Source organism: Trachypithecus francoisi, unplaced genomic scaffold, assembly GCF_009764315.1.
Source record: "Trachypithecus francoisi isolate TF-2019V2 unplaced genomic scaffold, Tfra_2.0 Lachesis_group6, whole genome shotgun sequence".
Classification (NCBI taxonomy): domain Eukaryota; kingdom Metazoa; phylum Chordata; class Mammalia; order Primates; family Cercopithecidae; genus Trachypithecus; species Trachypithecus francoisi.
The window spans coordinates 130,945,616-130,971,003 of NW_022681471.1; the positions used below are offsets into that span (position 1 = coordinate 130,945,616).

Sequence of the window (25,388 nt, forward strand, 5' to 3'; positions counted from 1 at the left end):
TCCATGGGTATCATTGGGTAGGAGCAGGTGTCCTGGGGTTTCATCTCATTCAAAGAGTGCTGCTTTTGAAAGCCATTCCTATTTAATGCATTCTGGGGTACATTCTGTAGCAATCCAAGCCTGCTTTCTCCTATGCTAAGCATTATTCACAATGTTTCCGTAGGCACTTGTATCTCCTTTGTGCTGTCTAACCTTAATCTTCCAAGTTCCATGCACTCTCTGTGTGCATTCAGATGAGATGCAGGCACAACGCGGGTTTTAAAGTGCCATTTCAGCAAAAATGAGCACAAAGAAAAACAAATCACAAGTAAAGTAAAATCACAGGGAAAACTGAGAAACTGTGTCTTAAACGGGCACTCTACAAAATCTATAAGCACTCTGAATCTATTCTGTGTTTATGAGTGTGTATGTGTGTGTCTGTGTGTGTACATGACGAGTTTTAAGATTTAAAGCTATCATTGTTCTCAAGACACGGAGAGATTATAGTGATTTTTTTTTTCTTCTTTTTTTTTTTCTTCCCCAAAATGTCTACAGGGAGGCATATATTTCTCCAATAACCGTGTGTGTTAGAGAATAGTTGACAAGCACATGCTTTTAAACGCAAAACGATATGATTGCGAACACTAGATATTTTATGTTCTAAGACTGCAACCTTGAGCAATTCGTTTAATCTTCTGTACCCTAGTTTCCTCATATGAAAAATGAGACAGTCTACACCCTGGGACTGGTAAAAGGATTAAATGGTTAATGCATATAACCTATGCAGAACAACACATTTTGATGATTATTTGAAAGTTTTAAAACAAGTCATTGCTATGTAAATGGTTGACTCAATGCTTTTAGAAAATCTCTTAAGCATTTGTTTGAAAAGTCTGTCTGTATGTAATGCATATCTTTATGAGTTGTTATGTTCTTTCCTATTATTACAATTTGAAAACTGTAACTGCTCTACTAGAAGTAACACCTGAAACCCAATCACACAGGCAGCCCAATCATGTTAGTTTGAAAGCTGTGTTCATAATGTATATCCTCGTAGAAAGAGATGTTGCATAAAAATGAAGCATAATAATTGTTGTAATATTCAAAATTAGGTACTGTTTGATTTCTCAGTTTTTATGGGAATGTTTAGGGTTCTATTTTAGGGTGCCAGAAATACATCTCCCCATTTACTTTCTTCTGAGTCCAAGGCCCTGTGTTTAGGGCCTGGGGCTGAGAAAGATTTTTCTTTTGGGTATTCTTCCAGCTGTGGCTGTTGGCAATTCGTCTTAGTCTCCAAAGACTCCCTCTCCAGCCTGTTTAGGAACCAGTGACCTCGAGAACTAGTGTGAACATCCCCCTTTAATAAATGTCACCTGGTAATTCCAGGCAGGGTTTTCCCCTGGCTAATTTATCTCATTTTCCCTCATTCTCTTGTCTCTAGAGGAAACAGGATTATTTCTGGGTGTTCTCAGTATTTACACGGATGATCATTTTAGAGAAGGGTAGAGTTACAGTGGACCTTTTCCTGTATCCCCATTTCTTTCAATATAATAATGAGAATTTGCAAAGAAAGTGTCACTTTTACTTCCTTAGCATAACCTAGATGTTTTTGAACCAGGTGGCCTGGGAGATGGGACATATGAGTACATATTCTGGAAGTTCTGAGAAAGAACAGAAAAAACTGCCTTCATATCTGGCTCCTGGAACTAGCCTGCTAATTAATGGCTAAGTCAAGGTGCATCTGGCTGCACATAAAAATAATTGAAAGAACTTCAACATCAGAGGAAGGCAGCCCACAGCCAGCATGGGATAAGACAGAAAAAAGAACAATATGGAACCACTAAAAATGACCCCAAGTCCCCTTCTCTTCCACTGCTTATTTTTACCGAAAAGAATGCTAGTCATGCTCTGCTCCTGTGACTTTCTGGCTAAAGGTTATTGACATCCCCATTATCCTGATAGCAACCAATCCAGGAACAAGTTCTTGCTCCTCTTAGCACTTCTAAAACAACCCAGTCTAAGCCCAAACCCTTGACCAGCCCATCTGAACCCCTCTCCAAGGTAGCTCATCCTTCTCCTTGTATGCCCTCCCTCTGTTGAAACAAGTTCCTAAACCTTGTTTGGAAGCTTGACTTCAGATGCGGTTCCAGGTGGTATTTGATGACTGCACCTAATCAGTTCTGGTACATGCAGCTATAAAATGATGCAATGTTTTTATTGTATTTTTTTGCTTTCTTATTATCACTGTCTCAATCACCCTTGAAAAGAGGACAGTCATTAATTTCTCAAAGAGATTGTTCTACCTCCTTAATGCTTTCCTTGCATCCAGAGCCCTCTCACTCTGATACAAACTATCCTCATGGTTACTTCTAAAGTGGACAGTTCTCCATCCTTTGCAACCTGAAAGAGTTGGGGTTAGTTGAGAACCGGCAACATGTGCACCACTTTGAGAGCTCGTTGTAAATGCAGACATAGGTTCACCACAACACAACTGAATAAGGATCTGCACTTGAAGCAGACGTCCTACGTGTTCCTAAGAATGTGAATTTCTGAGAATTACTGCTAAATGTCCCAACTACACTCATACACCACTTTGGTGCAATCATTTGGCATCTCCCTGACTTTGGGACAAAGCCCAAACTCCCTGCTTTGCCTTTGGAGGTTTTTTATCAGCCAGTTTCTTTATGCCTCATATTTCACACCTTTCTAAAAAATACCTTGAATTTTTCACCCAGGATGCAGGAGCATGGTTCCCCAACTTCCTGTCTTCTCACTTCAAAGGTGTGGAATTCTATTCTCCCCACAACACACCACCCACTGTCATTTTTCGTACGGAGTTGGAAAGACCTGGCTTAGGTTTCTTCAGACAGAATATGTTCCCAATCTTCACAGACTAGGTTAAGGGCAGTGCTAATAAGTGCTGCTAATAAATGTCTGGACACTGCCCTTAACCTAGTCTGTGTGAAGAAGACCTAAGCCAGGTCTCTCCATCTCCAGCGCCCCTGCCTCTCCTTGCTTCTGTGTTTCTCTGCCTTCCCCTTGAGGTTTATGATGTGAGAAGTTCTTTCTTCAATTTTAACACCAGCCCAGCACAGGGCTGGGACAGTGGACATATCCAGTAAAGGTTTGTTGAATGAATGAATGAATGCATTTTTTTTTTTAAGCATTCTTTGAGTTATTCATAATGAACAAGAGTGCACAAAATAGTCCAAACAAGAGTAATGCTCCCTTCAGCTGAAATTTGCTAAAAATTAGACTTTGCAAGTCTGAAGATGACATTCAATTAAATATGTATACGTATATGTGTGTATATACATGTATGTTTATATGTTTAATGCAAATGCTGAGATTTAAGTGCATGCATATCTATGAACATATCTATGTAAATTATGTGTATGTATATATGCACGTGTGTCTATGTGTGTATATTCAGTAATGGCCCTTTTCCAAGGGGGACGCGTTCAAAACTCAGTGGATACCTGAAACCACAGACAGTTCCAAACCCTTATATACTATGTATTTTACTACATATATACACTTTTGATAAAGTTTATAAATTAGAGGCAGTAAGAGATGAACAATAACTAATAAAATAGAACATTTATAACAATATACTGTCATAAAAGTTACGTGAGTGTGGTCTCTTTCAAAATATCTCATTGAACTGTACTGGCATATTTTTAGACCACAGTTGTCCGCAGTACCTGAAACTGCAGAATGGGATTCCACAGATAAAGAGAACTAATGCATTTTATATATATGTATACACACACACACATAGGAATGTACGAACACATTAAATGTGTTATAGATGTGTGTGGATATATGAGTGTGTGCGCACATATATATGTGTTGTATATATGTTTAATGGAATTGGCATCTTCAGGAATTTAGGTATGTGATGTCTATGTATATATTTACATATGTAATATATATGGATATATGCATGTGTGCATATACAGTGTATATAATGTATACATGTACAGTCATGCATCACTTAACAATAGGGATAAAGTCTGAGAAATGTATCATTAGGTGATTTCATCGTTGTGCAAACATCATGTAGCGGACTTACACAAACCTTGAGGTGCAGCCTACAGTACCCCTAGGCTCTATGGTATAGCCTAGTCCTTTCAGACTACAAACCCATGCAGCACATGACTGGAGAGAAGACCCTAGGCAACTGTAACACAATGGTAAGTATTTGTGTATCTAAACATATCTAAACATAGAAAAGGTACAATAAAAACATGGTATTATAATCTCATGAGACTATCATATATGCTATTTGCATTTGTCCAAAATGTGATGCTGTGCATGACTCTATACATAATGCATATATAGGATATGTACATGTATATACATATATAATGTACACATACATGTACATATATGTGTGTGGGTATGTATTTCTCATGTGTGCCTTCACAACATGATTGAGGCAAACAACATCTGAAGATTTAGGAGTTCACATGTGTCAGAGAGTCCCGGTCATTGCTATCTTTCTTTCTCTGATACTTAGCTAGGATTATCACAGCATGCAAGGCCTTGACTTACAAGTGTTTGCCGTGTTAACTTCTTGGTGAAAAGATTTGGGCTATGAGGATATACTATCATGTTATCCATCAAGTTCTCCTGTCTACTAGGGGCTAGTTTCCTCTGAACATCTTCCATTATGAAAGGGGAGCAATGCATGTGCGTGTCCCTTAAGGCTACTGTGAATGTCAAATAAGATTGTGACGGTTGGATGCACAGGAAGGATTTGACACACGGACCCCCATTGGTATGATGTGATTTTCTGCCTCTTGAGTTTCATTCAGCAGAATTTCTTGCTATCACTTGAAGGTTTACTCACCTAAGGCTATTTTAAAGTGTTTTGTCAACCACAATTCAAAACACAGTGACACAAGAATGAGCAGGGGTAGAAATAACAAATCCAAACACTCCGTTTCAGGCAGTGTCATCTGAGGCGCTTCACCAAACAGGGCTTGGTTGTCCAAAATCAGGCCAGCAGAGCCTCCTCAACTGTGCAGCTGGCCAAAGCTAAAGAAATCATCCCATTACCAAATGTATATATCCATTTGTAGCCTATGTCAGGTGCAGCACTTAGCTTTTACAAAGAAAAAGGCATTCAAAGAACAACAAAAGTAAATAAAACACGCCACCTACCAAGAAAGAATGGACGCATAATTATTTGCACAAAGCATTAGAAAATACTGTGATATTTTATTATTAAAAATGCTGCTGAAAAGTTTATACATATGTGTCCGGCCATATATATCTTCTATCATTACTTAAGGCAAAATAAAAAACAAAATTGCAAAATAATAACCCAAGGAACCATGAACCCTGCGTGCCTTTGAAGATCAAGAATAAAAGCCTAGGAAAGGATTTTTTTTTTCTTATTTTTTTCTCATTTTTTTTTTTTTTCTCTTTTTCATAGATAGCAAGTATATTTTTTCTCATAGAACTCTATGAAGATTCTATAACTTCTTTCCATGTAGAAATAAGATATCATTTAAGATGTACTAAATCACTTTTGATCATAATCCCCTGTAAAAGCTAAAGTTATTCACTGAACAGGAACTCTGTTTTTCCTTATTCAAATGTCACAAGCCTGACGCGTTACTGTACATATTGCTAGCAGGAGACAATTGGAAATACTAAACAAATACTGGAATTCACATTACAGACAGACGAAACCAGCATGGGTGCCACACATCACTTCCTTTGTAGTTTCACGGAGAGCCTATTTGTGGTTGCTCAGGTGGGGTCATACACTGCTTGCAGAAACGGCCTGATCATAGCTCTATGAAACAATGAATTGGGAATGAAATCTTACCATGACACCTCTCTGTAGGAAAGAAATGTTGCTTCACGTGTGCTAAGTTGAGATAATAATATTTCACATATTTATATACAGAGAATCACTCTCAAATTTAACCCAAGATAAGCAATAGGATTTGGGGATGACTTTTATGCATTTCTAAAAACACTTTTCTTTTTTCTAGAGGTCACTCTCAAACACTGATACATCACTATAGTTTGAGTGTAGGGATTCAGTAATCAAAGGCTGTTATTGCAAAAGAGCCAGGCAGCTGGACAATTTTTATGAGGAATGTCCACTTTAGCAGAGAGATTTAAGACTGGATTTCTGGAATAACCCACAATGGAGCCGAGGGACATGATCTTCAAATATCTTTGGCTACTGTTTCTTGGTAATGCAATAATTTTTGAAAGACAAAATATAAAGTAACCGTTGCTACTATGTTTCCTTCCACCTTATAACACTCAAAACTTTCCTGAAAATGAGAAGAGAAATGAGAAAATGACAAGCTATTGGAAAGACAAATCTCTGATCCCTAGGTCACCAATTTAAAATGGGTGAATAATTTCCATTCAATGTCTTCTCAGTGAAGTTATCCTAATTTCCCAGAAAACCCATGCAAAGCAGTTTCAATGTTCTATCCGTTTCTTCCCCCATTCTTCTATAATACTCATCGTTTGGTGACCAGATATACAAATTCACAAAAAGTGGTATTTTCAGACAATCATTTGTTTGATCCCATAAATGATATAAAAGATTTTTTAAAACCTGCCTACTGATAAATAAGGGACCGAGTGCTTAAACAAAAAGGAAAGACACATGTCTTCCTTCAATCTGATTAGCTAAGCTGAGCAGGTACTTCATCGGCCAAACCCGCCCGCAGCTGCTAGGGAACACAGAGCCGTATTTACTCCAAGGGGCATAGCCCCACCAAAGGCAAGCTTTCTTCTTTTTTTGGCAGGGCCCTGAAATGGGAAGCAACTCTTCCTAAACATATTCAAAGGGCCACAGCTACAGAATGGGACTTGTATTTTTGTTTCTCCCTGCTGATTCTGTGTGTGCATGTCTCTAATGTAACAAGCTGTAAATACATTCCACTTTGGGGACCCATCTCTGTACTGCAATTTCAGGAAGGCTAACACATACGAGTCAAAGTTTTTCAAAACAATGGTCTCCTAAGAATGCTCTTGCATGCACCTGTGCAACCTGACGGGGGAAATAGGCCACACAGACCGTCTGGGTCTTCTGTGGGACATCACATCCTCCTACAAATGAGAATCTCATGTAAGGAAATCCCATGTCTTTGTTTACCACAAGTAATTAAGAAGAAAAGCCTCTTTTGTTGGGGAGGAAACAGAGCTGATATGACTAATGTGTATATATATATTTATATACATACAGAGCACAATGAAAAGCACAACCTTGCTAAAAGCTCTTTCAAACTGAAAACACCAATAAAAGCTTTTTTTCTTGTTTGTCTGTTTGTGGTTTTGTTTAAACTCACAGCTATATACATTTTTAATTTTTACAAAGTTTCTTAAATATAGTTCAGGCTGGCAAAACACCTCTTTGCACAGAACCATACAGATTTCACTGCATAGTCCATTCTTTTATTTTAATAATAACTTTCTACGTTTCCTTCTCTCTGGATTACAGCTCCATGTGCTGGGCAAAAGCCCATCGACGCTTTCTTCACTTAAGGAGAGCCATCCATTGTGTGGCACAGAAAGAAATGTTTCCATTTCCATTGTAATTAAAAAATATTCAGTGTCCTTGGGTGAGTTTCAGAAGCGTCCGCTGCTTCCATGATGTTAGAAACACCCAGGTCCTTGAAATGGTGATGTCCTATCACACGAAACATCGGTTGGAGTGGTCGAGCTCTTAAAGCAGTATTTTCACAGAAATGTGTACTTCTCACATTTCACGGGGTCAGAAGTCGATCTCGTAATACTGGAAAACACCAACGAGAAGGCTCTGCTGGGATGGGATGACTGCCTTTTTGCATTTTTGTCTTAAGTCAGTGGGACAAAAACATTCCTGGTTTGGAGACTTTCTTTCTTTCTTTATCTCTTCTATGTTGCTGAGCAGGTGGTGCAGAGGGATAGGAGGGGAAATACGGCAAAGCTATACTCTAGTGGTGGAATGTCCGTGGGGTAAATTGTACTGTTTTGTCCTCCACTGAAGGTGTTAAAAGTGTGCAAAGGCTGCATCCCCGTCAGTGTGTTTGGAATCATGGTGATGGTGTTTGGCGTCATCAGTGGGATGTCATCTGGCGACCGGCGCAGCGTGAGGGTGTAGTCTGGTGGGCAGGTGAGCCTCAGCGTGTCGTGTGCCTGCAGCGACTCACACTCGTGATCGTGTTCCAGCTGCTTCATCTGCAGAGACATGATCTCTTCGTTCTGGATGTGAGCGATATCATTTGTGGTGTTTCTCTGGGGACTCGGGCGCCTGTGAGTCTCATGGCGCCTCTTGTCCTTTTTGTAGTACAGCGCCGCAAAGGCTAAAATGTTGAGGAAGAGGAGCGATGCCCCGACGGCAATGGTGACACTTAATTCAGTGGAATAATCCCGTTTGGTTTCAATGAGGACAGTTGTGTCCTCGGGTCCCGTTTTGTGAGGGTCCTTAGAGTGTTTGGGATTGTTGGCAGGAGTGATTGCTGGGCGTTTGGTCGTTGGCCATATCTTGGCAGGAGATCGGCGGGTACCATAGGGAAATGATGTCATGTCTGGAGGAGGAACCTTTGTGGTTGTTGAAACATACTGGAATATCTCGTTCAAGTTGTGCAAATGAGGAACGAGTTCCAACCAGAAAGCCACTTTCGTTGCCCGGTAGTGATCTCTCACTCTGGGTTTCAAGCCTATATGCAGATAGAGCTGGTCTTTGGGATTATACTTGGACCAGGCCACTTCTTCAAAGCGGTTGGGTTTTGTGTGAATGAACTTGGTATCCTGAGGAACTGGTTGATTTGGATCACTGGGGATAGAAGGAAGAAAAAAAAGAAAGGTCATACTCTTCCACATGTGACATGAAACTATCTTAAACAATAAATCAGGAAGTTACAATCTGCTCTTCATATATATTTTTCAATGAGCACAAAATACCCAAGCAGCAAAGGTACATTCTGCTTTAATCCTAGACATGTCTGCCATGTTGTCTTTTCCTTTAAAAATTGCTTATTTTTCTTTTAAATATAAACCCTGATAGCAGTATTATGGCATTTTTATAACATGTCTACTATTTTTTAAGGCATCAAATGATCTTCAAAAATAAAGGGTAAAAAGGAAAACTAAGTGTCTCTAGGAACAATTTCAGTATTTCAAGTTTCACTCTTTTGAACTGTAAAACTCATCCAGGAGTGATTTGCTCCAAAGGGATATTTGGCAAGGTCTGGAGACATTTTTGGTTTTCGTAGATGAAGTGTTGTTCTATGAAATGGAGGTCAGGGATGCCACTAAACACCCTCTGGTGCACAGGAGACACCCCCACATCGAGGAAGTTATCTGGACCCAAATGTTAACAGTACTGAGGTTAAGACCTGTAATCCCAGCATTTTGGGAGGCCGAGACGGGCGGATCACGAGGTCAGGAGATCGAGACCATCCTGGCTAACACGGTGAAACCCCGTCTCTACTAAAAATACAAAAAATTAGCCAGGCGTGGTGGCGGGAGCCTGTAGTCCCAGCTACTCGGGAGGCTGAGGCAGGAGAATGGCGTGAACCCGGAGGCGGAGCTTGCAGTGAGCCGAGATCGCGCCACTGCGCTCCAGCCTGGGCAACAGACTCCGTCTCAAAAAAAAAAAAAAAAAAAAAAGAAATGGGGAAATGGGCATTCTCTTTCTTGCTCAAGAATTTCTTTGGAAGTAAATGAATAAATGTTGCAGTTTTAGCAATGAAAATTGGTATTAACAGTCAAAAATTGGTTTTATAATTACAAAATGTTTGTAAATAGGCATATACACCATGTGTCTGCTCTCTATTTGAAAGTAAAATACCTAGTCTTTCAAAATACCTTTTGAAGACTAAGTCCGAAAACATGAAAGCACACTATGTTAGCTGTAAGAAGTTTGCTAAAATGGTACATATAGTTATGATGAGGTTAACATGTTTAAGATAAATAAGACACCCGGAAACAAGCTGAGAGCTGTTACAGATGCTAAGTTGTGCTTGCAACTATGAGCCAAAGAATTATTATTATTTGCACAAGTGGGCACAGGTAGAAGGAAAATCATAAAAATTTGGAGATAATTCATAAAACATAGGGCCTTTAATAAACCTTTGCAACCAACTCTCTTAGGATAATACTTCCTCTTCAAAAAACAAATTACCAAATACTAATTTCTTCCATTTTCTAATGGTTTGTAAAATAAGCTACAAAACAGTCACATCTTAAGGTTTATTTGTTATAGGAAAGATTTGAGATTACGCGTGGTAAAATGTTATGTACTAGTTAGCACTGAACATTCAGATGTGATGTGCAGACCCAGGCAAGCAGGGAGTTGCAACATTCTGATCAATGGCTCCAGGTGTGAGCTAAGATCTATCTTCCAGGTAACTTCTCCTTGGCAGGACTTTTGTGACACTGCCTCCAACCATTGGATGGCCTGCATGGCAGAAGGCTGCAGGACCAAGGAAGATCATGTATCTGCAGCCATTACCAGACATTGTGCAGGATCCAAACAATATACTTGACTCAGAGGTGCCACATTTGCTAAAGGAAGATTTTATCCCCTCAGTCTGAGTCTGTGGTGATGATAAATCATTTCCCTGTATTCAACTTTCTGCAGCTCTGGCTAGTTAACAGCTGTGAAAACTTGAGCAAGTTTTCCAGCCAGTATTGGCCTTAACTTACTCCTCTACATGGTGGATGAGAATATCAGGGTTGGAGGTAAGTGATGAGGTTGAAAGATAATGACAAAACGTCTGGCATATGGTAAGAATTCAGGAAATATTATCCCCTCTCTTTCAATATAAAAATTAGAACACCTACAATATTGCAAGGGAGGGAGAACTAGGAGTGATATATTGTGTATCCGAGTACATACTGTATTTCTATATTGCATACATTGTACAGTGTATAAAAGTATATGTATATTACATACTATATACAAGTACATTGTATACCACAGTTTATACTGTATACTAACTGTATACTATATGCAGTATATATATGTGTGTATATTATGTGGGTATATATGTGTATGTGTATATCTATAGATATAGATATAAGATGTATAATGTAATACAGAAGAAAAAGGAAGTTGACCTCTACCTTTTAGTTGAATGCACACTAACTGCTGTGTTTTCACTTTACTAAGAGGGTGAAAACAAATATATATAATCTCATAGGTTCTAATACCATGAGTTTTCTTATTTACTGATAACAATATATTTGAAAAGTCTTCTGTTTTTTTATTTATCGTACATGTATTCTTATATGGTTTTGAAAAAATGTTGGATTCAATGCAACATCTTATGTTTCTTGTGCTTCTTTAAGCTTTCTGAAATAATTTTAAAATTTTCAGTTATTTAAGGTGTGTTGAAAGAAAAATAAGTGAATAAATATTTAGGAAAAAAATCCACTAATATTAGTTATTGATTTTTAATATTCTAAAGAAACAAACGGAAGTGAAGATTCCTCTTTTTTTCCATGGATCCAATTTTACTGACTTGGGTCTATTAGATGTGTGGCTGTATCATCTATTATGCAGTGAGCATCTAGGAGACGGAGTATTCTGTTCATTTTGGGTACTAGGCTATTTTTGAAGGAACTCAGGGTATATTTGAAAGGTAAAGAAAACACATTTAATTTGTTCTTGAAGAATAAAGCAGAGGATTTGGAAAATCCACATAAGTGAGCTGCCGCCTGATACGGTCTGTCTATTAAAGATCTCAGAGATGCATAGCCAGAATTCTTAAACCCAGATAAACTTGTGGAGATTATGATAGCCCAAGTCATTCTCCCTTACCAAACCCTCCAGACAGTGAGACCTAGATGTGGGGTATCAGTGTTTTGTTTTTTAGATTTTATTCAGCATAAGAACTGTTTAAACTCCTGTGAGTAAAATTAAAGATTGTAATGACTGAGGATAGAAACACAAGTTGGTCTCTCCAGTAAAAGACTCAATGCATGTCTCTCTCCTTATCCCCCAGCACCTCACACAGCCATTTCCCCCTGCCCTGTTTGATTTGAGATGTAATCTTGGCAGCAGAGACTCAAGTGCATTTCTAAGGTCTAGTTCATTTCTTTAGCTGGAGATGGATACAGTACTGTGATCTCTCTAAAAATGTCTGTGAATCCTCTCAGCTGGTCCTTTAAGTAGCACAGGTTTTCCTTATACCCAAAACATTGTTCGCAGTTAACGATCTGTTACCAAACTAGTTTATTATGCATTCAGTGACTCCTCTGCCACACCAGGTGGGGATGTTCATTCATTCAGCTTAAAATCCCTTTTTGGTAATAAAGGTCGCCTTTACAGCCAGAATTATGTTGCAACTCTGTAACCCATCCCCACTAAATACCTCACTGTAACTTCTTTCTTTCCCAAAGATTTAACAAGAGTTGAATATAAATTAATCATAGGATACCAGCACATTCAAAAGCAGTGATTGCATCTGATGCAAACAGGATAGAAATCAATCTGCCGTCCAACCCCAGATTTGGTGGAACAACATAAAAAAATCAAATATGTGTTGACCTGATTTTCCATTACAAAACTCTCTTCTCATTTCTGACTTCCAATAGCACATAAGGTCTTCTACTATATTATTATAATGTATTGTTTGATTACTTTAAAGCACTGTTCTTTGTCATACCTTATAAATAAACCAAGATTCCTCTACTCCTTTTTGTCCATCTCTTTCCACACAGACCTCAAAATGAAAGAATCCTGGATCAATGAGCACCTAAATTTTGTTGATCAGCTTGGACAAACCCCTTTTCTCCTATTCCCAAAGCAATTTTACAGGAAAAGGACTTTAATGCTCTAGAATCCTTTTCAAACTTTAGAGTTAGTTTTCACTCTTCCTTGACGCTGCTCAGAGTCAAGAAAGATGCACTTTTCCAAAAATGGTCTCAATCTACCTTATTTCTACAATGCCTCTGCATGTTTGAGCTTACACGGTTCCTCTTGCAGCATGATTTTAGTCCTCTGACCTGGACTAACATTGAAACTCCTCCTTGCTACAGGGGAGAATCCCGCTCAGGCACAGGCCTGGGCAACTGCTTCCCTATTCAAAACAATAATAAAAAAGAAATAGCAAGGATTACTTGAGGCCCTGGCATTCACTGATTTCAATATCCTGTCTTGATCAAGGTTTTCATAATTTAGAGCCTCCACAGGGACTTCCTCCTCATTTCTACTATGTGTACTCGCTGACTCCGCCTTTCTGAGATGGGAGAGCCCTCTCACCTAATGCTACCATGAAAATATACAGGTGACATGATTATAAGCAAGGATCCAATTGTCCCTCCCTTCCGCCTTCTTTCCTTCCTCCCCTCCTCCCTTCCCCTCATTCTCTTTCTTACCCTCCTTTCCCCTGTTTTCCTCCTTTCCCTCCCTCCTTCTTCCTCTCCTCCTCCATCCCTTCTTCTTTTTCCTCCCTCTTCCTTCTTTCCTCGCTTCCTTCCTTCTTTTTCTCTCCCTCCATTTTTTCCTTCCCTCCCTCGCTACTTTCTTTCCTTCATCTCGTTTCTCCCTCCTCCCTCCCTCTTTGCCTCTTTTCTTTCTTTCCTTTCCTTCCTTCCCTCTTTTCTTCCTTCCTTCCCTCTTTTCTTCCTTCCTCCATTCCTTCCTTTCACCTTCCCTCCCTCCTTCCTTCCCTTCTTCTTTCCTTCCTCTCCTCCTCCCTTCCCTCTTCCCTCCTCCTTCCTCCTTCCTTCACTCCTTTCTTGATTCCCTCCCTCCCTACTTTCTTCTCTTCTTCCCTCCCTCCCTCCTTCCTCCCTTCCTTCCTTTGTCCCAACTCTCTTTCCTTCATTCCTCCCCTCCTCCCTTCCTTTCTTTTCTTTGCCATTAACATCCCAACATAATTTTTCTGTGCCCACCCTAAATCCAAAGGTTTATGTATACCAGGTATACGTGCCTTCAACCTAGACTAAAGGTCAGAACCATCTGCTTTGAGATGTCTGCATAGAAGCATCCAGACACCATCCTCCTCATCTTGGCAACACGTGCGCCATCGGGAGACTGTGCTGTGCCTGCAGGTTTAGAACGCCTGACATAACGCCCACTGAGAGTGGTGAAGCATGTCCTGGCACAATGCGATCCTCTCTCCACAGCACCGTGTAGTGACAGACACGCTGGGAGCTATTCTTGTTTCCTCCTGTCACCTCCAGTGCTGAAGGGAACAGTGATGGTATGCAGAAATATGCCCTCCTGTTCTGTGAGTCATCGTCTGAGTGTGTGCTCTGCAGAACAGCGTTAAACTTGGCAGCTCACACGATGACAACAGATAAGGTGCATCCCATACTTTCTCCTTACGGGCATCAGGTTGGTTCGTTCTCTGCACCTGGTGACCAGGGAATCCTTCTCTGCCCTGGAGTGATCGGGCCACCACCCAATTTACAATAAACAAATAACTAGCAACTGCAACTGAGGTCCTTGTCATCCACTGACGAATACCTAGCTCACCAGACTGTGCCCGATGGTGAAATTCCCCATTTCCTTCTTTTATGGAGCTGCCATGGAGGTGTGATCACTTAATCTATTTGTATTTGAATCCACACGTTGCATTTCACATGGCATGTAAGTTCTGAGTAACTTGCTTGAGGAATCATTTGAGTCATTCTAATACCTTTCCAACGAATTAAAAGAGCCCACGGCATTAATACACTCAGTGTTATTTCAGGGATGTTTCCCATGGGCCGAAGAAACAAAAATAGAGACTTCAGACGGACTGACATTCGAGCTCTGGGTACCTCAATGAACTCTCTCTACCAGCAGCTTTTGATTTCAGTAGCATCAGAGTGTTTCTCCAAGTTCTAGCAGTAATTCCTTCCTCATCTCTTCCAGTCATGTCAGGGCCTTCATGAAAGCTAGAAGAACCCTCAACACAGACCATAAATGGCAACATGAATGTATTCCCTAAATGCAGGGGGGAAACCACAGGCTCTAAGCCAAGTGGTTTCAAGAAACAGATTCATGGCATTAAAAAGTACTCAATAACAGAGAGATCACTGTGGTATTCTCACGGCTCTCTCAGACCTTCATGATGTCTTGGTAAAAGCATCCATTTGGTGCCAGCAGTGATAACGACCACCTCATGGAACTAATTAACTTCCTTTATCTTTTTCTGTCTTTTTTCCTTTTTTAATAATGAGAGAGCCAGTCTCAGTTTCGCAGCCCTTGGGAGTCAGGAAGAGTTAATGAGAATTTAACAGCATTATTTAGATTTCACTATTGCTTTAATGGTTCTATAAAATGTATGAGGAATGATTCTAGCTTTCCACTTAAGATAATCATATAAAGTTGATTTTCAAATCATGTAAGGAGGAAAAGAAAAAGCATATGGTTTTAATGAAAGTGAGTAAAGAGAGTGTTTACAGACCAAGTCAGTAACACCTTTAGATGCCAATGTAGTGAAGACTGAATGAGTATAGCCATGTTGATGGGAGTCTTTAGGCTTCAAGAAGATGAAATTCTCTGCAAGGGCAGACACCGCTTATCTTAGTGCTGTCACAAAAGAGGGCCTGGCCCTGGCTTTACAAGGTATTAGAGATTGAATACTGTCTCCCCGTAAAGTAAGATATGCTGAAGTCCTAACCCCAGTACCTCAGTATGTGAGCTTATTTGGAATAGGGTAACTGCAGATATGATTATTTATGTTAAGATGAGGTCATACTGGAGTAGGGTGAGCTTCTAATGCGCCTTGGCAGATGCTCTTATAGGAAGACAGACATGTGGAGACAGAGACACACGGGGAGGCCGTAAGATGACAAACACATAGAGTGGGGTGGTGCAGCTGCAAGCAGGAATGCCAAGTCTGCACCCAAACACGAGCAACTAAGAAGCAGCAAGGAAATACCCTCCTATAGCTTTTGGAGGAACTTGGCCCTTCCAGCACCTTCATTTGCAACTTCTGGCCTTAGGAAGTGTAAACCGATAATTTCTGTTGTTAAATGACACACACTTTTTGGGCTTTTTTGTTTTTTTTTTTAAGACAAAGGTTTCGTTCTGTCGCCCAGTTGGAGTGCAGTGGTGCAAACATGGCCCACTGCAGCCTTGACCTCCCGTGCTCAAGTGATCCCTCTGCCTCAGCCTCCTGAGAAGCTGAGACTCTCGGCTTATGCTACCGTGCGCAGCTGAATTTTTTCATTTGTTTTGTAGAGATGGACTCTCACTATGTTGCCCAGGCTGGTCTTAAACTCGTGGCTTCCTCAGGCGATCCCCTGCCTTGGCCTCCTAAAGTACTGGGGTCACAGGCATGAGCCACTGCACCCAGCACAGCCATACAGTATTTGATACTCTGGTAACAGCAGCCCTAACAAACTAATAACAAGGTTTCAACAATTTATTCACACAAGAAAGAACCTTTCAGTGATAGACAAGCATTTCCATCAAATGTGGGTCCCTCCTCCCTTCTCCTCCAGGTAGCCTTTCTCAGACCAAATCTACAAAGTCTGATTATTGAAAGTTGGTATCCAGGTGATACCTTTTCCACTACAAAAACATGCTGTACTTTTGCCAAGAGCACAACCATTCTGAAACCACTCCCCACCCAAACCGCTTTGGAATCTTTAGTACAGTACGCCAGCTGCTAAACACGCAGGCATTGAAACCACCAGCATCCCCAGATCTTCTAAGGATTACTGTGCATAACTCATGCGCGGCAGGGCCACTGCAGTCTCAGAGCTTCATTCCGCATGGGAAGATTGAGCCTCCCTGGGCGCCAGGCACATCTCTCTCTCTCATTCAGTGTAAAGAGGCTCAGGGTGACAATGGAGGCACACACTGCTAGAACAGAATGACACCCCATCCATTTCCACAGTTACATTATTAGACAAGAGAAAATGAAAAGATGCCACAATGTTTGGAGGTATTTAGGATGTTTTGGGTTCTTTTCTCCCATGGTTTGCAGAGAGTCCGCTCAGCAGAATATTGGCAGACTCTGTTGTATATGTGCTTTTTGTATATTTTATATTTTCTACTATATTTAGGCCAATAATGAGCTTTCCTGTGAGATACACATATATGTGTGTTTGTGTATGTGTGTTTATATATGCAAGCCATATAGCAATATGAACAAATATCATATTTTATTGCTCTATCTCTATAGCTATTTATATAGCAAAGAAAATACAAATATGTATTTGTGTGTGTATATACATATTTGTATTTGTATATATAGTATATATACTATATATTGTATCTGTATATATAGTATATTTATTGTATTTGTATATACAAATATATTTGTGTGTAATAATATACAAATATATATGTACTATATATTATACATATGGGAACATCTATATTTTATAGAGACGTTAAATATATAGGAATATATATTTATATTTCTGTATAATTATTATGATATGTGTTTTCATTCCTATGGCCAGGCAATCAACACAATTCCCCAAGTGATGCATGTGCTGTGATACCCTCACAAATTAACAAAAGAGATATGGTTGAAATTAGACTTAAAACTGTGTAATCAGGGCTGGTGTGGTGGCTCACACCTGTAATCTCAGCACTTTGGGAGGTTGAGTTGGGAAGATCGCTTGAGCCCAAGAGTTTGAGACCAGCTCGCGTGACACAGCAAAACCCTGTCTCTAACAAAATAAAATTAGCTGAGTAAGGTGGTGTGCACCTGTAGTCCCAGCTATTCAGACGGTTGATGTGGGAGGGTCTCTTGAGCCCAGGAGTTTGAGAGAAGCCTGGGCAGCATAGCAAACTGTGTCTACAAAAATCCATGTGAGGGCATGGAGGTGCACGCCTGTAGTCCCAGCTACTCAAGAGGCTGAGATGATGAGAGGATCACATGAACCCATAAGTTTGAGCTTCAGTGAGCTATGATTGCGCCAGTACACTTCAGCCTACGCAACAGAGTGAGACCCTGTTTCTATCAAAAAAAAAAAAAAAAAAAAAAAAACAACTAAAAATTAGCCAGGCATGGTGGCAGGCACTTGTAGTCCCAGCTACTCAGGAGGCTGAGGCAGGAGGTTGGCTTGAGCCTAGGAGTTCAAGGCTGTAGTGAGCTATCGTTGCACCACTGCACTCCAGCGTGGGCAACAGAGTGAGACTGTGTCTCTAAAACACAAGAACAAAAACAAAACCAAAACCGTTTAATCAGCTGTTAACAGAGCCGTCATATATGTATGAGTCCTGCACCTGCAGGTAGGAACTCTGGAATTCCCAATGGGCAATTAGAACTCTAGTAAAAATCTGGTTTGACAGTTCTTTTACTCCTATAACACTTTAGGAGTAAAGAAAAAAATGAGTTCCATAGATGTTGCGGGAGAAGCTGCCTGTTACTGCGTGTGTAAGCGTGTATCTGTGTGTATATGTGTGCACGCATGTGTATGTGTGTGTACGCATGTGTGCTCCTGCACATGCCAGTAGAAGGAACACTTACACTGAGGACCCAAACAAGCGAAGAGGACAGTGATACCACAACACGAGGAAGAACGTACCCAGTTTTGGCGAAGTTCGTCCAGTAGGTCATGACCACGGCGCTGAGCATGACATCGTTCTTGGAGAAATTACAACTGAAGAGCTCGGTGGGACCGACCATGGGGATGCCGAAGACGTAGGGGACCTCATCGCCATGGGCCGAATCCGCCCAGCTGGGCTTCATTTCGCTTTGGCAGTGATGATAGAAGCATAGAAGTAGGTGGGGGAGCCGTACTGCGCGTGCAGGTCGGCGGTGGCCACGGCGGGGGCCACCCACTGGTGGTCAGTGAAGAGAGCCACCAGCGTTTTCCGCCGCGTCTCCGGGTTTTCCTTATCGGCCCAGTCTGTGTACATGAACTTGATAGTCTCACGCAAAGTGTCTTTCCCTCAGGATAGCCGTAAAGGTTGTCCACGAAGTTGGACACGGAAAAGTCAAAGTCGTTGGGCGTCACACCGTCCTCGTTATCCACGATGCCATCCACAACTTTAAGCCTTCCCCTTGGTTGACGCCCAGCATGATGTCGTAGTTGAGGAACTCGCCTTGCTCCATCAGGATCTGGGGGTCGTCTGGGATGACGTCGCCGTCAATCACGGGCCCGAAGGCTATGTGGTAGGTGCTGGGGTGATGGTCTGCTGGATGAGCTCCTTGTAGTTCTTGTTCCGCAGGCATTCTACCATGTCCGTGGTGTCCAGCATGTTGCAGCCGACCTTATCTGCCAATATCCGAGTGTACTTGGCCGGCTGGTAGTTCACTGCCCAGCTGGACAGGGCGGTGCCGCTCTGAATGATGGCCTTCTGGAAGAGACCTGCAGGTGCAAAATTGTGGACATGCAAATGAAAACCCGCAGGACAGAAACGCAGCTTTTACTGAGCAATGAAGGCTGTGATTGTCTCTCAGGCATGTGAATTTCTGGACGTAGTAGCATTCAACTCTGTCAGGGGACCTTTTACCCATTTTCATTTCGATTTCCCCTTCCCCCCCCTCCTGAACATTCATTTTAGGCAACGTTATTCTACGCACACAGACACACACACACACACACACACCACACACACACAAGAGTTTAAGGAAATGAAACCACATTTACACTTTTCCTGCACTGGTAAAATACATGTGATTTCTTTTTCCTTCTACAATCCAGTGTCGTTTTTGTTTCCTTGCCTCCAGATGCCATATATAAAAACTCCAACAGCAACTGCATTCCCCATTTCCAAGAAAAAAAAAAATGCTTTAAGCTAGTAAAAGGTCAAAGGCCCTCTCGTCCCACAAGCAAAACTAGGTATCTCTTCATTATGGGAAAAAAATAAATCCACTTGAATGAACTTCAGAGTGCTAATCAGGAATGCATTTCTACTTCTACCTTGAGTCTAATGAAGATATTAAGATTTGGCAATTAAAATAAATACATTGAGTTAGCTATGCTTAAAGAAATCCTCAACTGGGTGCCTAAATAAGGAGTATTTTTTGAAGTCACTTCTTTCAAAACTACTCCATTGGAAACTCAGAGATGTGTATATTTTATTTTGCCACATATAAAAAATGCTTTGCTTGGTGAGAAATTTGAAAAAGCATGGGTAATTTTAGGGAGTAATTCTGTGTAGCTTAAAATTCTCCATGAGTTCAGTCTACTACATGGATGTCCAGAAGTATAAAATCTGTATTTTTAACCACGACAGGACAAGAGAGGCGGGCTGTAAAAATCAGCATTCCATTTACGATCGCTTCCCGCCGTTTCCGTGGATCCCAGCCCGAGTCGGGCACTAAAGAATAAGGCACTCAGCTGTGATCACGTCCAGAAGTTCATGCCCTGTCGATTTTTAAGGTCACAGAAGCAATCAAATACAAGGAAAATATGATAGTCATCAGGAAGATGTGATTTTAAAGATTGGAGGACTGCCCAAAGATGACACACAGGACCGCAACTTGAAACCAATATGGCTTTGACCAAAATGTCATCAAAGCCATCTTGGGAACGTTTCTGTCAGAAATGTGCAAGTATTGAATGCTTGGTTCTGAAGATTATTTTAAAATGTCAAAATAACAAAAGCAAAAACAAAAATAACCAAAAAAAAGTCAATATATATTCAGTTGGATACTTTCAGTAGTTAAAACATTCAGAATTGGAAAAAATGCTGTGAGAAGTTCCTTTCCTGCCCTTCTCATAACTTAGGCAGTAGTGTATATATAAGTAACATACATAAAACATTTATTTGTATGTTAGGGAAGCAGTATAACTCCTGATAAGACTAAAACAGTTGGATAATGAAAAAAAATCACCCGTAATTCATACTTTAAAACACAACTCACCTTAGCATAATGAGTATGCTAGGAGTTCACTTAATTCTTAGCTCTTTCCCCCCTATTCAAATGTCTGTTTTGCATAGCTGAGCCCAATATTTATATAGCTATCTACACTGTGTTTTTCCAGCTGACGTAGATCTTAGGTAAATTCTTAAATTATTATCATTTGAGTAAATACATATGGTTCATTATAATTTTCCTCTCCTTTTGATCTTGTAGCTTTTCATTTCATTCTTTGCTATGATACTAATACTGGGGTGAATATCTTCATAAAACTATCACTTTCCACGAGTACTTTGTCTTCATTAGATCACATAACCAGGCAAGGAATTCCTAAGGCAAAAGTCTGGGTATTTTTATGTTTATTTCAGACAGGGTATCACTCTGCTACCCAGGCTGGAGTGCAGTGGCGGGATCTCGGCTCGCTGTAGCCTCTGCCTTCCAGGGTCAAATGATCCTTCCACCTCAGCTTCCCAAGTAGCTGGGACTACAGATGTGTCTCTTTTTTGTAGAGACAGGGTTTCGCCATGCTGCCCAGGCTGGTCTTGAACTCCCGGACTCAAGCAATCCACCCACCTCGGCCTCCCAAATTGCTGGGATGATAGGCAGGAGCCTGGCTTGCCTTTTTCATAATTCTTGATTATATTGATGGGCTGTTTAGAAGCATGCCTTGCAGAAATGACTGATGCAAAGGTATAATAATTTCCAACCTATTGACTTAAATAATTAACACCTCCCTCCAATTAATGTGGCTTACATGTGTTTGATACTCCTAAAGTTGGTTCTGACTGCTTTCTAAATCTACAATTGTGATTATATCAATTGAGAAAAGTGAAAATCTAGGTATTTTCAAAAATGCCATATAAATCTCTCTACCAAGGGGTTCATCAGATTCTTCACTTTTCCTGTTTTTGAAATAAAGTTAATACAAACATGAGCCTTTCCTCTTATTAGCACTAGTAGGAGATCAAAGGCCATTTGGTCTCATGGGCAAAGCATTATGAACTAAAAACTCAAGGAATTCAGAGTTTGGAGGATTTTAGGAAACCCTCATCTGTCCTATCTTGGAAATTAAGACACTGAGGAGCATAGTGATCCAGAAACTTGTCCAGATGGTGCTGGACGTGAAGAAAGTCCTGCAGTTACTCTAAAGAAACATGCTTTTTAATTTTATTTATTATTTATTTATTTATTTATGTGGGACAGGATCTCACTCTGTCACCCAGGCTGGAGTGGAACCTCACAGCTCACTGCAGCCTCAACATCCCTGGCTCAAGCGATCCTCCCACCTCAGCCTCCCAAGTAACTGGGACCACAAGCAAGCGCCACCAGGCCCAGCTGGTTTTTATTTTATTTTTGTACAAAATAAAAGGGGTCTCACTGTTTTTATTTTGTACAAAAGGGGTTGACCAGGCTGGTCTCAAACTCCTGAGCTCAAGCCATCCTCCCCCCTCAGCCTCCCAAAGTGCTGGGATAACAGCCATGAGCCACAATATCCAGCTGGTAACTTTAAAAATAATAATTCCAGAGGTCAAGGTGGGTCGACCACTTGAGGTCAGGAAGTTCAAGACTGGCCTGGCCAACATGGTGAAAGTCCATCTCTACTAAAAATACAAAAATTAGCCGGGCACAATGGTGGGCACCTGTAATCCCAGCAACTCGGGAGGCTGAGGCAGGAGAATCGTTTTGAATCCAGGAGGTGGATGCTGCGGGCACTCCTGCCTGGGAGACAGAGTGAGACTCCCTGAAAAGAAAAAAAAAATTCCATGAAGGTTTTGAGAACTTCAGGTTCAATCAGTGTGGTGCCATTCCGAAGACCACTGATGATACAGAACAAATTACAAAGCTGTCTTGATGACTGAGATGGCTATTAGGAATATTCATTTGCACGTGGCCTGGTAACCCAGGGCTGGATCTGCTCTGCAGACTTTCCTGCTTCTTCCTTTTAGGCCACAGCCAAGAATTTGTGATCCTGCTTCCAGAACCAATTGCCTCAAATTCCTGTGGATTCCCCTATGAAGTCTCCCATCGGATACTGCAGGGAACCTCCGTCACAAAGGGACAGCAGGGAATCCACTAATCCACTGAGTGAGCCTCCGGGGAAAGCCTCAGTCACTCCTGCAGGGCTCAGGGGTGTGGCTGCCTATGCTGACCATTACTTAGGCAGCATAACCATCTGCCTAAGTGATTACTCCTGATCTTGAACTCCTGGACTCAAGCAATCCGCCCACCTCGGTCTCCCAAATTGCACATCTGGTTGGGTATGGTTGCCTATGCTGACTACCTGTCCAAGTGCACATCTGGTTGGGTATGGTTGCCTATGCCGACTACCTGTCCAAGTGCACGACTGGTTGAGGTAACATGATGCGTATGTGTTTTTGCGGTTTCCTCTTTCTCTGCTTTGCCAACATCAGCTTTTTCCAGGGTAACACCAGGGCCCCAGGGAGGGTTTGGAGCTCCCACGGGGATAAGCAGAGGACCTCAGGCTGACTGACCCAGCAAGGAGGTCCTTCCTAAAAGTCATATTTGCAGGAAAGGGAGGAAGGGAGAGGGGAAAGCGAACTGTGGACACCTCCTAGCGCTGCATGCTGACCTGACCAGGAACTAGGTCCTTTGCCGAAAGCCGTATTTGCAGGAGAGGAAGAAAGGGAGGGAGAGAGAGAGAGAAACAGAGAGGGACAGAGGGAGAGGGGAGAAAGGGAGAGAGGAAAGGAGATAGTGAGGAAGAGAATGGGGAGACAGAGAGAAGGAGAGAGAGGAAGGGGGGGAAGGGAGAGAGGAGGGGGGACAGTGCGAGGGAGAGAGAGAGAGGGAGGGGGGAGAGACAGTAGAACGAGGCGAGAGAGAGAGAGAGAGAGAGAGTGAGAGACAGAGCAAAAGAGAGAGAGGGAGTGGGAGAGAGGGAGAGGGGAGGAGGACGTAGAGAGGGAGAGAGACAGAGAGGGAGAGAGGAGAGTGGGAGGGGAAGAGCAAGAAGAGATGGAGGGAGACAGTCAGGGAGAGAGACACTATTCCTCTGGGTAGAATCTACTTCTAAATGAGTGCACCAGACATGTTTCAATATTTCCAGAAGATTTAAAGAATTAATATGAATTAGAGAAGTGACTTTTTAAAAAACATGTGGCTAAAAGCCCTGATGGTTACAAAATCTATACACCCGCATCCCTTATCCACATACTCTCTCTTCCGTATCACTCTTACTAAGTTGTAGCTAGAAGTTAATAAAATTTCAAATAGTCAAATACAGTCAGAATGGCAAAAGAAACAAAAGTGTCGGGACTTCTAAAGTAGTTATTTTGTTCCAATCATTGTAACCAACACCTAATTGTCACACTTTAAATTAGGAGAAAAATATTGCTGACCAAGCATGGTGGCTCACATCTGCCATCCCAGCACTTTGAGAGGCCAAGGCAGGAGGATGCTTGAGCCCACGAGATTGAGACCAGCCCAGGCAAACACAGTAAGACCACTTCTCTATAAACAATTTAAAAAGTCAGCCAATAGTCCCAGGTATTCAGGAGACTGAGATGGGAGAAGTCTTAAGCCCAGGAGTTGGAGGCTGCAGTGAGCTATGATCGTGCCACTGCACTCCAGACAGAGCAAATGGAACAAAAGCTGACTTAAAAGACATGAAGATGGATTCATCTGATCTTTTTGGCATTTTCTGTTGCCAGAGTGACTTCTAGCAACCCGGACGTGCATCTGAGATATGAACTCTGACCATTCATTTCTTGGTTCAGTGCATTAGACTGTCCACCCTGGGGGCACCATTATTACCTTCTGAGTAGTGGGACAGGGTCAACAGGCTGACACAGGAGGCCCGGCCCCCGAGCCAAAGATGGTCACTCGCTTGGGGTCCCCGCCAAAGGCTCCCACATCTCCTCGATCCACCTCAGTGCTTGAATCTGATCCAGGAGCCCATAGTTGCCTTTTGCTGCCTGGTCACCGGTACTTAAAAACCCTACAAAAGAACACAAGACATTTTTGGTGGTCAAATATAAAAAGTGCATACACATCTCTGCTATTTGAAAAGCTATCTCATAGCTTGTCTTCTTCATTCTCTCTCTCCTCAACCCTCACCCCCACAAATTAGAGGAAGAACATGAGAAAAAATTTTGTGGCAGAAATAATTATAGAAATAATGGTTATTGTTTAGGTTGACGTTATGATACCATGGCATCTTTGGGTATACATGTGGCTAATATAGAAGGCAAAATGAATCTACAATATTAATAACATGAAGCGATCCCAGAAGACGTCGTAAATTTTACTAGGTTCAAGGTATCATTTCTGTGCACATTTTCATTTTCTTTTTTGAAAACTGCAACAGACTCCTACAAGAAAGTTTTCAGGGAAAACAGTACGTGTGTGTGGGGTGGGGGAGGGCAGTGGGTGTAAGTGCACATGTTTGTCTGTGTCTAAGAATATGTCCTTGTATATAAAGGCAGTGTGCGCCTGTTTTTCTCACTGAATTAGTTATTAACATTTTGTTTTAATTCCTTTTAACGCTTAAGAAACAAAGTAAGTTACAGACTCCACTAGATCCCACTCGCAAATAGTATGCCCCTCTATTTTCCTACATAGCAAAAATATGAGTTCCATACAAAAAAAATGTAATTATTGAACCTCACCCAAAAGCTAATGAATATTCACATCTCCCCAACTGTTCCC

The 25,388-nt window shown here is 41.4% G+C and overlaps 1 pseudogene across 1 annotated transcript; it reads right to left on the bottom strand.

Annotated features, from left to right (window-relative positions):
- Nucleotides 1-5,171: 5,171 nt before the first annotated feature.
- LOC117077977 lies at nucleotides 5,172-24,675 on the bottom strand (annotated as a pseudogene). The gene is made up of 3 exons (XR_004434885.1): nucleotides 24,495-24,675; nucleotides 18,436-19,221; nucleotides 5,172-8,779 (listed from the first exon to the last, which is right to left on the bottom strand). The product of XR_004434885.1 is annotated as a neuroligin-4, X-linked-like (transcript).
- Nucleotides 24,676-25,388: the final 713 nt, after the last annotated feature.